A 13,946-nucleotide genomic window follows, 5' to 3' on the forward strand; every position below is an offset into this window, starting at 1 on the left:
ATATCAATAATTACATTAAATGTAAATGGTCTAAATATACCAATTAAAAGACAGAAATTGGTAGAGTGGATCAAGAAACATGACCCAACTATAAGCTATCTACAAAAAACTCATTTCAAATATGATATAGGCAGAATGTAAAAGAATGGAAACAGATATAGAAAAAGCCTCTCCCCACCCCTCAAAGTTACACTGGAAATGGTTAAAGAAATGGTATCAATACCAAGGAATACTACAGGCATGAACTATTGGTACAATCAATAACCAGGGTGAATCCCCATTATGTGATTCCATTTATGATTCCATTGTTGAAATGACAAAATTATAGAAATGGGTTAAGAAAGGAATGGCTGCAACAGGCAAGTGGATGTACCTTCCAATAGTGCTACTAGAGAGATCCTTATGGTGACAGAGTGTTCTGTATCTTAACTGTAACAGTGTCAATGTCCTGGCTGTGATGTTGTGCTATAGTGTTGCAAGACATTACCAACAGAGAGAAGGATAAAGGGTACGCAAGATCTATCTGTATTATTTCTTACAACTACATGTGCATTTAATTGAAAAAAAAATCCAATAGAAGCATTAGAGGATGAAGTTGATGACATTTTCCAAAAATAGAACAGCAACAAAAATGATAACCTGGAAAATGGGAAAGAAAACATGAGAAAAATACAGCATTAATCCAGATGATTTGACATCCAGCTAAGAAGAGTTCCAGAAAAAGAACAGAGAAAACAGTGGGGGAGGAAATTATACAATGAAACTACCAGAATGGAAGGAAGTGATTTTTCCATATTGAAAGATTCATATAAAGGTAAATCATCACAAAATGTCACAACTCTTGGGTCAGAGAGCCCAGAGAGGAGAAAATAAAAGAGCCTTTGGGGGTTCTGTGGTGTAAGTCATGTAACTTTCCACTTCCCTACTGCCTCCTGTCTGCTAAGTCCCTCAGCAACTTCTCCATTAGCCTTCCAGCTCCATTCTCTCCATCTTTGTTGAATTTTGTCTCTCTCTCTGTCATTTGAGCCAAGATTCAGCAGGGAGCCAAAGCTGAATACCTGTGTTCAATCTACCCTCAGCTCAGAAGTCAGATGCTAGAGTTTTACTTTATATTTGAATCTAAAATCCAAATTCTTTCTTCCGCCTCTGGCCACCTCACAGGGGGCTCAGATGCAACCAACCAACCACTCTCCCAACTTCTCAGCCTACAACAGGGGCCAGGGTGCCATCTTTTTTATGTGAGTTTGCCCTTGATCCTTACTATTCAATCCATATTGCACCTGCATAGCAGAGCGGGTGGTGTGTTCCTCTCTCAGGAGGTAGGGAAGAGTTGAGAACATTTGGTTTCCAGTGTAACTTTGAGGGGTGGGGAGAGGTTTTTGCTTGCCTTAGATCAACCTCGCCTAGATGTTAAATTTGTTTTAATTATGCAAGTAATATTTAAATGCATTATTTTCATAAAAATTAAAACATTACAAAAGATTCCTCTTCTACCCACCATTCCTAATACCACAGGCATGCATTTCCAGTCCCTTTCTTTTTTTTTTAAAGATTTTATTTATTTATTTGACAGAAAGAGAGGCAGTGAGAGAAAGAACACAAGCAGGGGGAGTGGGAGAGGGAGAAGCAGGCTTCCCACGGAGCAGGGAGCCTGATGCCAGAGGGCTGGGATCATGACCTGAGCCGAAGGCAGACACTTAATGACTGAGCCACTTAATGACTGAGCCTCCAGTCCCTTTCTATATACTTTCATTCATATTTATGTACCTATAGGAAATATAGAGTGTTGTCGTCTTTTCCCACTCAATGTGTGTCAGCCACCTTTCCATGTCAAGTCTCGTGTCTTTATATTTTACTATTACATGGGTTTTATAGTAGGGACATAAAATGTTTATGTATTGATAAATATTTAGGTTCTTTCTGATTTTGTTTGTTTTGCAAGCAACACAGCAGAGCAGCCCTACCCAAAGACTGTGGTCCAGCACCTGGTGCTGGCCCATGAGCTGTTCATTAGAAGTCTCTGGTGAGATACGAAAAGAAACTAAGGGTAAGCACCGAGAAACTTATATTTGACAGAGTGATGTCATGTTGAATCCCACAATAAAAATCACAGACTTATATTTTGTAAGTCTTGAATTTTAAAATTTCATTCTCTAGTAATTCATTCTTATTGTAAAATTAAAAGTGTACATGTTTGCCACTGATTAGAAATAAAAAGCCTACAGATGGTTGAGAAGAGCTGCTTTGGTGAACAGGCTCGTGCGTACCTCCTTCCTCATGCTTGTGCACGAGGGTCTCTCTGCTGTAAGTGGAAGAAGTGAATCTCGGGGTTTTGGATATGAACATTTTTTTCATTGTACGGGCATACCTCAAAGGTATTACTGTTTCGTTTCCAGATCCCTGCAGTGAAGTGAGCCAAATGAACTTTTTGGTTTCCCAATATATATAAAAGTTATGTTCACAATATTCTGTCGTCTGTGAATTGTGCAATAGCATTATGTCTAAAAAAAACCAATGTACCTAGCTTAATTTAAAAATATTTGATTGCTGGGGCGCCTGGGTGGCACAGCGGTTAAGCGTCTGCCTTCGGCTCAGGGCGTGATCCCAGCCTTCTGGGATCGAGCCCCACATCAGTCTCCTCCGCTATGAGCCTGCTTCTTCCTCTCCCACTCCCCCTGCTTGTGTTCCCTCTCTCGTTGGCTGTCTCTATCTCTGTCGAATAAATAAATAAAATCTTTAAAAAAAAATTTGGTTGCTAAAAAATGCTTACCATCGGGGAGTTGGATGGGGGGGATGGGTAAAATAGGCGGTGGGGATTTAGGAGTACGCTTGTCGTGGTGAGGCGCACCAGGTGATGTATGGACCTGTTGAATCACTATATTGTACACCTGTTACTAATATAACGCTGCATGTTAACTATACCTGGAATTTAAAATAAAATTTTTTAAAATGTCAACACTTAAAAAGATTAACAAAAATAAAATAAAAAATACTAACCATCATCTGAGATTTCAACAATTCATAACCACTGATCACAGATCACCATAACAAATGTCATACCAATGAAAAAGTTTAAAATACTGCTAGGATTACCACAGTGTAATACAGGGACACCACGTGAGCCAATGCTGTTGGGAAATGGTGCCAATAGACTTGCTCGGCACAGGATTGCCACAAACTTTCAACTGGTAAAAAATACACTATCTGGGAAGCGTCATAAAGCGAAGCACAATAAAACGAAACACGCCTGTCATACCTGGGGTCAGCTTGCTAGCTAGACACCCTCCCCCCATTCCTAGGGTCTTGTTTTAATTCTCGTGTTCCTGAATACCCGTGAGGTGGAGCTGCTTTTTATATGCTTATTGTCTGTTTATAGGTCTCTTAAAGCCTCAAGCCCAGGAAGTCAGCCAGGCCCTGGGTGGTAACAATCCTTTTGTACCCTCATCTGCTTTGATGTTCCAGGCATTCCTAGGAGGTGTGCTGGGGAAGGGTAATGTCCCCCGCAACACCGCAATTCCTCTGGTGGGAAATGGAGGCTGGGGCTCCACACGTGTATCTGTTGGCAGAGCCCAGGTCCCCTGGCCCAGATGTCCCTCTCTGGACTCAAAAGGATGGCCTAGGTGCAAAAGGCAAAAGTTCACCAGGAGAACAGCCTGGGAATATATGGAGGGTCAGGGAGTCAGAATAAAAACCAAGAAGTAGATGGGGGGGCGGGGGGGGACAGTGAGAAACTGGGACACATCCCAGTGCATCCCAGTGCTGGGAAATTGCAGCTGCTGGAGATTCAGAGGAACCTGTGACTAGCGATTAAACAGGTTCTCTGTCCGCCCAGCAGTCTAAGCAAACAAGAAGCCAGGAGTTTCTTCCGTCTATTTGCCTAATCTTTTAACACAGCTTCCTGGTGGGTTGACATAACTCTAGCTTCCTGAAATAGTATGGGAGCGCGTCCCCACCCAAGTCACACAATGAATGTACAATGACCAAGACATTAGGGCGAACCATCACTCATTCTGATGGGATGTGACATTGTGCAAATATGCACCTGTTTCCGAGTCAGTCCACCTCATAGCAAGTGAGCAGGCATTGAGTGGAGGAGGAACTTGACATGAGAAGCGGAGGCAAAGGGAGAAGATTTCAGGGTCAGATGGAGACTTAGAACCATTTCATGCAATCCTTACCCGAATCATAGCGCTCAGTACCATTTCTGCGTATCTCAGTTTCTTCATCTGTGAAATGGGGATATGCCTATAGTGGGCGCTATTGGTGCCTCACCTGTGTCCTGCAGAAGACCCTTATCATCTCCAAAAGCACAACTTTGCCTGAGGACTTTCTCTAGCATCAAGAGCCCACTCTTGCCTGCGTGCTTAGAAGTGCTAGAGAATTAACATGCCCAGGAGGACGCCTCAACCAAAAACTAACAGGAGTTGGTATATAAATACCCCAGCTCATGAGGAACAGAAAATCTCTTACATACTGTCTCCCTCGAGGTTCTCCAGCAGGACTGAACTCCAGGGGCACGCAGTGATAATGTGCTTGATGATACAACAATGGCTGCGCTCCACTCCCTGTCTCACTTTCCCGCTCCCCATTGAGATCACGTCCCAAAGCAAATACTTGCACTTTAATCCATATAACAAGGTCAGCTTCTGGGAGAAGCCAAACTAAGAAACTTCCCAGCTTTCCCAGTTGTTGGTAAGATCAGGTGAAGCTCTTGGACAAGGGTCAAGGTTATCCAAGAAATCTTGGCGCTATTGTGCATGCCAGGCAAAGGGAGCTAAGGTCAATACGAGTTGGGCATTCCGGGGCTTTTGAATGCTGGGTTTCACTGTACAGACACTAAGGCAGAAGGAACATAGGTTGTAGAAGACAATAGACATGGAGCCTCCCAACACAACAGTCACAACGTCCAAACTCCAAATGGTGGAAGTTTCTTCCAAAGAACCAGCTCTGCCAACACACCAGTCAACTAAGGAGTAGGTTTTGGGCACGATCTGGCCCCTAATTGATATCAAACAGAAGATGTACTCTGTGACCACAGTAGATCACAATCTACTACGCAGCACACAAAGAAGGATACCTGACAGGGGCGCCTGGGTGGCACAGTAGGTTCAGCGTCAGACTCTTGGTTTCGGCTCAGGTCGTGATCTCAGGGTTGTAAGATTGAGCCCCAAGCCGGGCTCCTCATCACTTGACCACAGATTTAGGCCATCAGTGTGGAGTCTGCTTAAAAGATTCTCTCTCTTGGGGTGCCTGGGTGGCTCAGTCTTTGGCGTCTGCCTTTGGCTCAGGGCGTGATCCTGGCGTTATGGGATCGAGCCCCGCATCGGGCACCTCTGCTGGGAGCCTGCTTCTTTCTCTCCCGCTCCCCCTGCTTGTGTTCCCTCTCTCACTGGCTGTCTCTATCTCTGTCTAATAAATAAATAAATAAATCTTTAAAAAAAAAAAAGGGGCGCCTGGGTGGCACAGCGGTTGGGCATCTGCCTTCGGCTCAGGGCGTGATCCCGGCGTTATTGGGATCGAGCCCCACATCAGGCTCCTCTGCTGTGAGCCTGCTTCTTCCTCTCCCACTCCCCCTGCTTGTGTTCCCTCTCACTGGCTGTCTCTATCTCTGTCAAATAAATAAATAAAATCTTTAAAAAAAAAAATAAAAAAAAAAAAGATTCTCTCTCCCTCTCCTTCTGCCCCTTCTCCCACCCTGCACTCGCGCCCTCTCTCAAATAAATAAATAAGTCTTAAAAAAAAAAATGGGTATCTAACAGTTAGCTGAGTGAGGCCAGCAGCAAATCCTGGAACTTCTTGTGAAGCCATTAAAAAAAGGGCCTGTTGAAAGAACACAGGAGCTCCGAACAGCCAGGGTTGAAATCATCTGAACAATAAAATAATGATGGTAGGAGAGTATAACCCCCAGAATAAAATATCCATGAGTCCACACCGATATAAATAACTACTTGACTAAATAAATCAATGGAGCAGAAGTGACAGGTCTTTCTTGCAATGGAAATTCAGTGAATAAATGTGGGAGGATGGAGAGAAGGGGAAAATCAGCACTGGGCAAACAGACGCCTACTACGGACCTGATCTGCTTATAGATGCTAGAATCTGTGGAAGGGTTAAGAAGAAAAGGGATTCGAGTAGCCTCAAGGCATCTCTCCCAGGTTGTTAACTAGTCAGGGGGTGGCGAGTACATATAATCCTACAGAAGAAAAACCCCTCAGAGATTACATGACCACAGATCCAGGCCATCAGCGCAGAAGTAAGAGGCGTCAACTCCATGATGCCGCGGCATGGTGCCTTGAGCTGCACACTGCCCTTGCCTGGGATGCAAGACCTCCACCCAGTCGTGAGAAGCCCCAGACAGGCCTGCACGGAGGGGCGTTCTGTGAACTAACTGCTCAGTAGGTCTCTGTGGGCATCCAGGTCCTGAAAGACAAGGAATGACCCTTGCAGACAACAGCACACCAGAAAGAAAAAAAAACAAGTAAATGCCAACATGGGGTCCCAAATCCTTTCCTGGAGCAAAAGAAGGACATTAGTGTAAAACCATGGGAGGCTTTAGTTTGATTAAGATGTTTGGGGCACCTGGGTGGCGCAGTCGTTGGGCGTCTGCCTTCGGCTCAGGGCGTGATCCCGGTGCTTTGGGATCGAGCTCCACATCGGGCTCCTCCACTGGGAGCCTGCTTCTTCCTCTCCCACTCCCCCTGCTTGTGTTCCCTCTCTCGCTGGCTGTCTCTCTGTCAAATAAATAAATAAAATCTTTAAAAAAAAAAGATGTTAATACCAAGGTCATTGTCCCGGTTTTAATCACTATGGTATGGTTTTGTAAGGTTGGGGCGAGGTTGTGGGAAGGACATAGGGAAACTTGGATTTTTTTTTAAAGATTTTATTTATTGAGGCACCTGGGTGGCTCAGTCGTTAAGCGTCTGCCTTCAGCTCAGGTCATGATCGCAGGGTCCTGGGATTGAGCCCCACATCGGGCTCCCTGCCCCGCTGGGAGCCAGCTTCTCCCTCTCCCACTCCCCTGCCTGTGTTCCCTCTCTCGCTGTCTCTTTCTCTGTGTCAAATAATAAATAAAGTCTTTTAAAAAAAGGCTTTATTTATTTATTTGAGAGAGAGAGAGCACGGGGGGGGGAGGGGCAGAGGGAGAAACAGACTCCCCGCTGAGCAGGGAGCCCCACGCGGGGCTCAATCCCAGGACCCTGGGATCATGACCTGAGCCGAAGGCAGATGCCTAACTGACTGAGCCACCCAAGTGACCCAGAAACTTGGATTTTTGTCAATAAATACAGTACAAGACTGTAAATGTATTTTCTCTTCCTTATGATTTTCTTAATAACATTGTCTTTCCTTTAGATCACTTTATTGCAAAAATGCAGTAAATAGGGACACCTGGGTGGCTCAGTTGTTTAAGTGTCTGCCTTTGGCTCAGGTCACCCATCACAGGGTCCTGGGATTGAGTTCCGCATCGGGCTCCTTGCTCAGCGGGAAGCCTGCTTCTCCCTCTACCTGCCTCTCTCTCTCTTTGACAAATAAACAAATAAAATCTTTTAAAAAACCAAAAAACAGAAAACAAAAAGAAAAAAAGAATACAGTGTATAATACATATAACTTACAAAATGTGGTTAATCAATTGTGTATGTTATTGGTAAGGCTTCGGGTCAACAGCAAGCTGTGGGTGGTTAAGTTTTGGGGGGAGTTAAAAGTTATACGTGGTTTTGGACTACAGGGGGGTTGGAGCTCCTAACCCGCCACCTTGTTCAAGGGTCAACTAGATTTCAAAATCCAGTAGTGGGGAGGAAAGAGCCAAGACATTCTCTCTCTGAAACATGCCCCTGAGGTTCAAAGGAGACAAAAATTACAAGATCTCATCTGAACAGATTTGGAAAAAATAAGTGTTCAGTGACCTGTGTGAGGGCTTCACGCATTTCTCAGGGGCTCCGTGGCTCCGTGGCTCTGTGGCTCCAGCTCAAGTCTTCCTGGCCTCAGCCAACGCCAGGATCTGATTTCACAGAAAATGATGCTCACATCTGTCTCAAACCACACAGCCTTTCACCACAATGACCTCCCCAGGGCTTGTGAGGACTTGGGTCTGGAGCCATGCTGTAGCCAGGGGATTTGGGGAACATTTAGAATGTTCTGAGTTCAGGCCCTTAGTGCAGACAGGACGAATATGGAGCCAGAGGACAGGTCGGGGGGGTCTCTGAGGGGAAGTGGAGTCAAGGGTGATGTGAGAAAGCTCTCCTCAGGCCTTGAGCCCTGTGCTGGAACCAGAGGCAGAGGTGGGCTGCCCGGTGAGTGGAACGTGCCGAGGACCAGGCCACCTGCGCAGAAACGCCAGGAAGCAGAGGGCAAGGTCTGCCACATCTGTTCCTGCCCTTTAAGCAAATACCAGGCTGTTGGAGGCTGTGGAAGAAATAAATATTGACAAAGGCGAGAAGCAGCACGAGGCCCAGTGGCTGAGGCCGCAGAGAGAATGTGGCCTAGAGGGGGTCCCCTGGAGGGCCCACAGAAATCCCCAGGCCAATGAGCGTCCCTTCTCTCTTACCGAGGTCCTTGATGCCTTTCAGCCGATGCTCCAGGGCCCTGGCAGACTCTGAATCAGGCCTCCAGGATGGGGGAGCCGTGCCAGGGGCTCAGCAGCTTCTTTGGCCAAGGTGTAGCCCCAAGGGGCCACCTGTAATCTCTGACGAGTGCCGGCGCTGGGAGGTCCCAGGTAAACAGTGGTCCTGCGGCAGCAGGGTGCTTGGCGGATCCCAGGTCCAAAGGGCCAGCTGGCAACCTCAGTGAGTCGGGATGAGCTCCTCAAGTGTGGGTGCAGGGCTCTCATCAGAGGCCTCCGGGGTGCTTGGACTGCCCCTACCCCACATCTGTCCCTTGAGACAGTCAGGGATGAAGCCCGGGAATGTGCATTTTTAGCACCTTTCCTGGTGATTCTGATGCCCTTCAGCTGTGAGGCCCATCAGACCCACTTGACAGAAGAGTAAGCCAAGGCCGGAAAGGGGGTGAACTTTCTTTGGCCGCACAGGCAGTGAGGGGCAGTGAGCGAGGAGAGCCCCGGGGTCCTGGCTTCTACTTCCTCTCCCCACGGCCCCGCGGGATGGAGCAGTCAGACCCGCTTTCGTCACTCTGCTTGCCCCTCCCTCCCGCCCAGATGGTCCAGACAACTTCTCCGAGCCATGGAAGTCTCAGTCCCTTCCCACAGGAAGCCTTCCCTGACCTCCCAACCCCTGGGCTTCCCACTCCTCTGGCCCTGGCCGCACCGGAGTGTGACAAGCCACCGACCTGTGGCTGCCCCACTGCAGCATGGTGCCTGGCACGTGGACACGGGCAGGGGCGAGGTCATCAGGGGTGTCTCTGCAGTGGCCCACAGGAAAATCTGGGGTAAGGAGGTTTACTCGGGGTGGGAGGTGCATCACCCCAAAGAGAGACGGCAGCTGGTAGGCAAAGCCCAGCCCACATCTGCATCCAGCCCCACCTCCCCTCCTCTCCTCCTCCTCTCCTCCCCTCCTCCCTTCCCCCCACCAGGGGGCTCATCGTCCTGAGGGCTGTGCTGCTGATCAAAGTTCTTCAGGATCGAATCCACTCCTGTCTCCCTGTCTCTCTTACACCAGCTTCTGGCTTTTTAGGGCTGCCCAGAACCACCTTTCCCTTTGTTGGCCTGATAGCCCTTTAAGGATTTGCTGACAGCTCTCATGTCCTCCACCAACCACCCCAACGGCCCTCCCCTCACATCGGTGAATCCCTGGCCCTGCACTCCCATTTCCTCTGCCCAAAATTCCAGACCCCTCCCACGCCCACTGCCCACCCAGCCCTGGACACCTGGTGTTCGTCACAGAGGCACCACTCCCCTTCTCCAACCCTCAATGGCACCCCATTCTCTGCCATTCCAACCCTCACTCTAAGATCCAACTAAACCTGACTAGCAGTTAGTCATTATCCCAGAAGACTGTTCTGATGATTTATAATAAAAAAGGTAAATATCTCCAAATTCTCTAACCCTACTAGAGATTGGACCCTCTCATGGGCACTCTTTTCTTGGGCAAGCTCCCAAGACAGCAAGTGGAAACTCCTGGGAGCTTGCCTGGCTGCTGAGAGTGCAAGCCTGGTCTAGCCCGCGGCAGGCGGGGGTGGGGGAGGATCACATGGAGCAGAGGTGAGCCAGCCCAGGTGGGGCCATTCTAAACCACCAGCCCCAGACCACCTGGCAGGGGGCCTCAGACAACCAAGGGAGCCCAGCTACCAGAACTGCCCAGCTGGGCCCACCCATTCAAAATACACATTTTAAGCACTGGAATAGTTTGTTATGTAGCAATAGCTAACTGAAAGCATACTGGAAATGTCCCTACTTCATGACCTTTACCCTTGCTCTTTCCTCAGCCTGGAATCCCCTTCCCCCAGATAGCCTCATGCTGGTCTACGTCATTGCCCCCAGGTCTCTGCTCAGTGAGGTCATCCTGGCTGGTCCGTATAAACCACCCCCATTCACTCTCCCGGATAGATACCTCACGATAGCACGCATCACTTCTCCTCTTATATTGGCCTATTTGTTTGTCTCTCCTGCCCCAACGCTCACAGTAGAGTCTAAGCTCCATGAGAGGAAAGATACTATTTTCTCCATGCTAGCCCTGGTACCCAGCACGTGGGGGCTCAGCTGCTTGTGGAATGAACGAAGGGCTCATCTCACACCCTGGTGATTCCTATCCGGCTGGACACGGACCACCACCGTTCTGGGCATCCCTGCACCTGCCCGCCTTGCTCTGGGCCGTCAGCTCCCCTGAATCACAGCTGTCCTTGCATTTGAATAATCCCATTAGGGTGTAAAAGGGCCCTCCGCATTTATGTGCTTGGTCCTCCCTTCCCCTCAGTCCGCCAGTGGAGGACATTCTCACTCCTGCTTCTCAGATGAGAAACCAGAGGCTGAGCAGCTTACAGAAGGAATATTCTGAGGCCCGTACTGCCTGGAGCTCCCGCAGATCGCCAGACAGAGGTATCTCCAGCTACCACCCGAGGGCCCCCCAGACTCCCGGTCAGGAGACCCCGCTCTGAGCCCCTGTGCTGGGGCCTGGCCTGGCTTTCCCCCCCCCCCCCCAACCCCCACCTCCCCCACCTCCACCCCACTAGTAAGAAGCCAGACAACCCCAGCTCCTGATTAAATGGACGTTCATGGTGTCTAGTGCGAGGCGAGCAAAGGATAAGGGAACAATGGGCTACCAGGTCTTGGCTGTGGGCCCCTCCACTCAGAGCTGGAGAGACTAAGAGAGAGGGGAAAGGAGGGGGCTCCCCAGCAGCCCCAGGCTGCTCCCACCTGCATCTCAGCCTCCCTCACTCCCTCGGGGGCGCCTCAGGGGAAATGCTGGGAATTTGGGAGGAAAGCCACAGAGAGCAAGTCTCTGGAGTTCACTGTAACGTTTGCCTTTGTCTGGGCTCCTTCCAGGGTGGACACTTTGCTTGGGCGGTAGCCCCAGGAAATCCTGGCGGGGCTGAGGGACTGGGCAGCACCCACCTCCAATTCATCCCACCAGCTCCCACCTCTGGCCAGGTGAGGGTCACTCCTGGGTGCAGCAGGCAGGCGCTCCCTGGGACAGAGAGCCAGGCTGCTGCGTGTGCAGGGACAGCTGAGGTGGCCTCCGTGGCCAGGGCCCCGGGGGAAAACGGATAACCCCGAGGATATATCAAAGAATGGCTCCCGAGGGGGTCTTTCTGCAGAGCAGGCCAAGGCTTGGCCCAGGACTGCTGCAGGCGCCCTCCACCCTCAGGCTGGGTACTAGTGCGCTGTCCAAGCCCGCCCGGCCCACAGAGGCACCTGCGCAAAAGCGCAGCAGGGTCCCGGCCGCTGCGGGAGCTGTTGCCTCCGGGTGGCCTCTGGGAACCCTTCTTGGGCAGAGATGGAATTCCTAGAATTAGCCCCCAGGGAAGGTATAAACCCACTAAGTCGGCCTGAGCACAACAGGCACAGCCCCCAGCCAGGAGAGGAGCAGGGACCAATCGTATGACCACAGTCACATTTATGAAGCAACAACTGTATGCCGAGCACGGTGCTTAGAAGGCTTTGCGTGGACTCCCCCCACCTTTGGTCTCACAGCCCTTCAGACTGGTCTGAATTATGATCTTCATCACAGAGGGGACCGATATTCCAAATGCCTCTTAGGTGCCCGCGAGGGGGCCAAACTCTTCACCAAAGGGACCACCTCCTTGTGCTTAGAGTGAAGATCCCCCACTTCACGAATGCCGAAAGGAGTGCGCCCCCGGTCACCGCTGCTGGGAAGGGAGGCAGAAACCTACCCCTGCAAGGCCGGGACGATTCCAGAACGCCACAAAATCCTTTGCCATGGGAGCCACGGTTCGGTGGGGGAAAACAAGACCCAGAGAAGTTAAACCCCAACACAAAGCGGTCACAATGGAGAGGCTCCAACCCGGAGTGGGCACCCAGGTGTCCTAGCCGCTTCTCCCCTGGTGGGGGACCCCCTGCTCTCTTTACATGCTCTGTGAAGTTTCTAAGAAAGTGTCTGAAAGACTACTCTGAGTGGCACTTGGTGGACACAGGCGCTGTTGCCTTCTACTCTGAAACATTTGCCACCGGATTTTGCCACCCACTGTAGGTCTCTAGAGCTGCTGCCCCCCCCAACCCTATCCCCCCACCCCCCCAGGACAAGCAGCCAGCTGCAGGAAAGCAGCCCCTTTCATTAAGCCAGGGAGGGGCCTCCCGCTGGAAACGGAGCCCCCAGGTCCTGGGAAACTGCTGAGGAGGCAATAAAATTAGAGGGAAGGGCAGAGAGCAAATTACAGAGGGGGAGTGGGCGGGGCCAGAGAGCCTCTCATTAGCCTGATTAGCTAGGGTGAGGGCCCGGAAGGAGGGAGGACGGGCGCTGGGGGAGGTGGTTATCCGCCCCCTGTGGGAATACAGAGCTCTTCTGAAGACCTCGGGGCCCTAGCCCCAGGCCTCTGCCTTTTGGTCAGACCCTGTCCCCTCGCTGTAGCTCTGTAGCGGGAGGACCATCTGGACTCCCAGATGCACCACTTCTCACCCTTTGCCTCTGGGTACGTGGCAGAGCCTCTGAGCCTCATTGTCCTCATCTGTAAAATGGGGCTGGCTCACGGGCAATAACCAGAATTCATGTAAACAAGTGGTTCTATTTTTTTTTTAAGTAGGGCCCACCTCCATGCTGGCCTTGAAGTCAGGACCCTGAGATCAAGACCTGAGCCGAGATCAAGAGTCGGATTCTTAACCAACTGAGCCACCCAGGCACCCCTAAACAAGTGGTTCCAATCCTGCCTATACGTCAGAACCACCAGATAAATTTTGTGAACTGCCAACATTTGGGCTATACCCTGTACCATTGAAATCGGAAGCTACGGAGGTGGGCCCAGGCACCAGCATTTTAAAAAATCATCCCTGGTGACAGGCCGAGACAAGACCATGCCTAGGAAAGTGGCTACGACGCCTGTGTTCATGTCACCAACACCAAGTTAAACGGTGATTTGAGGGTTGCCCTCCCAGAACCTCAACCTCTTAGAGGAGAGACTACCTGAGGACAGGGCCGTCACCTGTCATGGGCACCTCTGTATCCCCAGGTCCTGGGACAGTACCCGGCATGGAGTGTTTGTTGAGTGCCTACTCTTAACAGGGAATCTAGGGACAGTGAACAAAACAACCACACCTGAGGGGCATCTGGAAAGATGTCACCCCCTCATCCCCTGAACAATCGTTCACTCATTCCACAAATATCTACTGACTACCCATTGTGTGAAGGGCACTCTTCTCGGCATCTGGGGCACATCAGAAAACAGGAAACGTGAAGAGCCCTGCCTACCCTCCTTGATCTTATGGTTGAAAAGAAATAGATGGAAAATAAGCTATAAGTATAGAGTCAAGATGGAGAGCCTTGTGAAAATTTTTTTAAATACAGTAAGGTAAAGTGAATCAAGAATTAAATTGGGTGGTCAGGGAA

This window comes from Ailuropoda melanoleuca, chromosome 13 (assembly GCF_002007445.2).
Source record: "Ailuropoda melanoleuca isolate Jingjing chromosome 13, ASM200744v2, whole genome shotgun sequence".
Classification (NCBI taxonomy): Eukaryota; Metazoa; Chordata; class Mammalia; order Carnivora; family Ursidae; genus Ailuropoda; species Ailuropoda melanoleuca.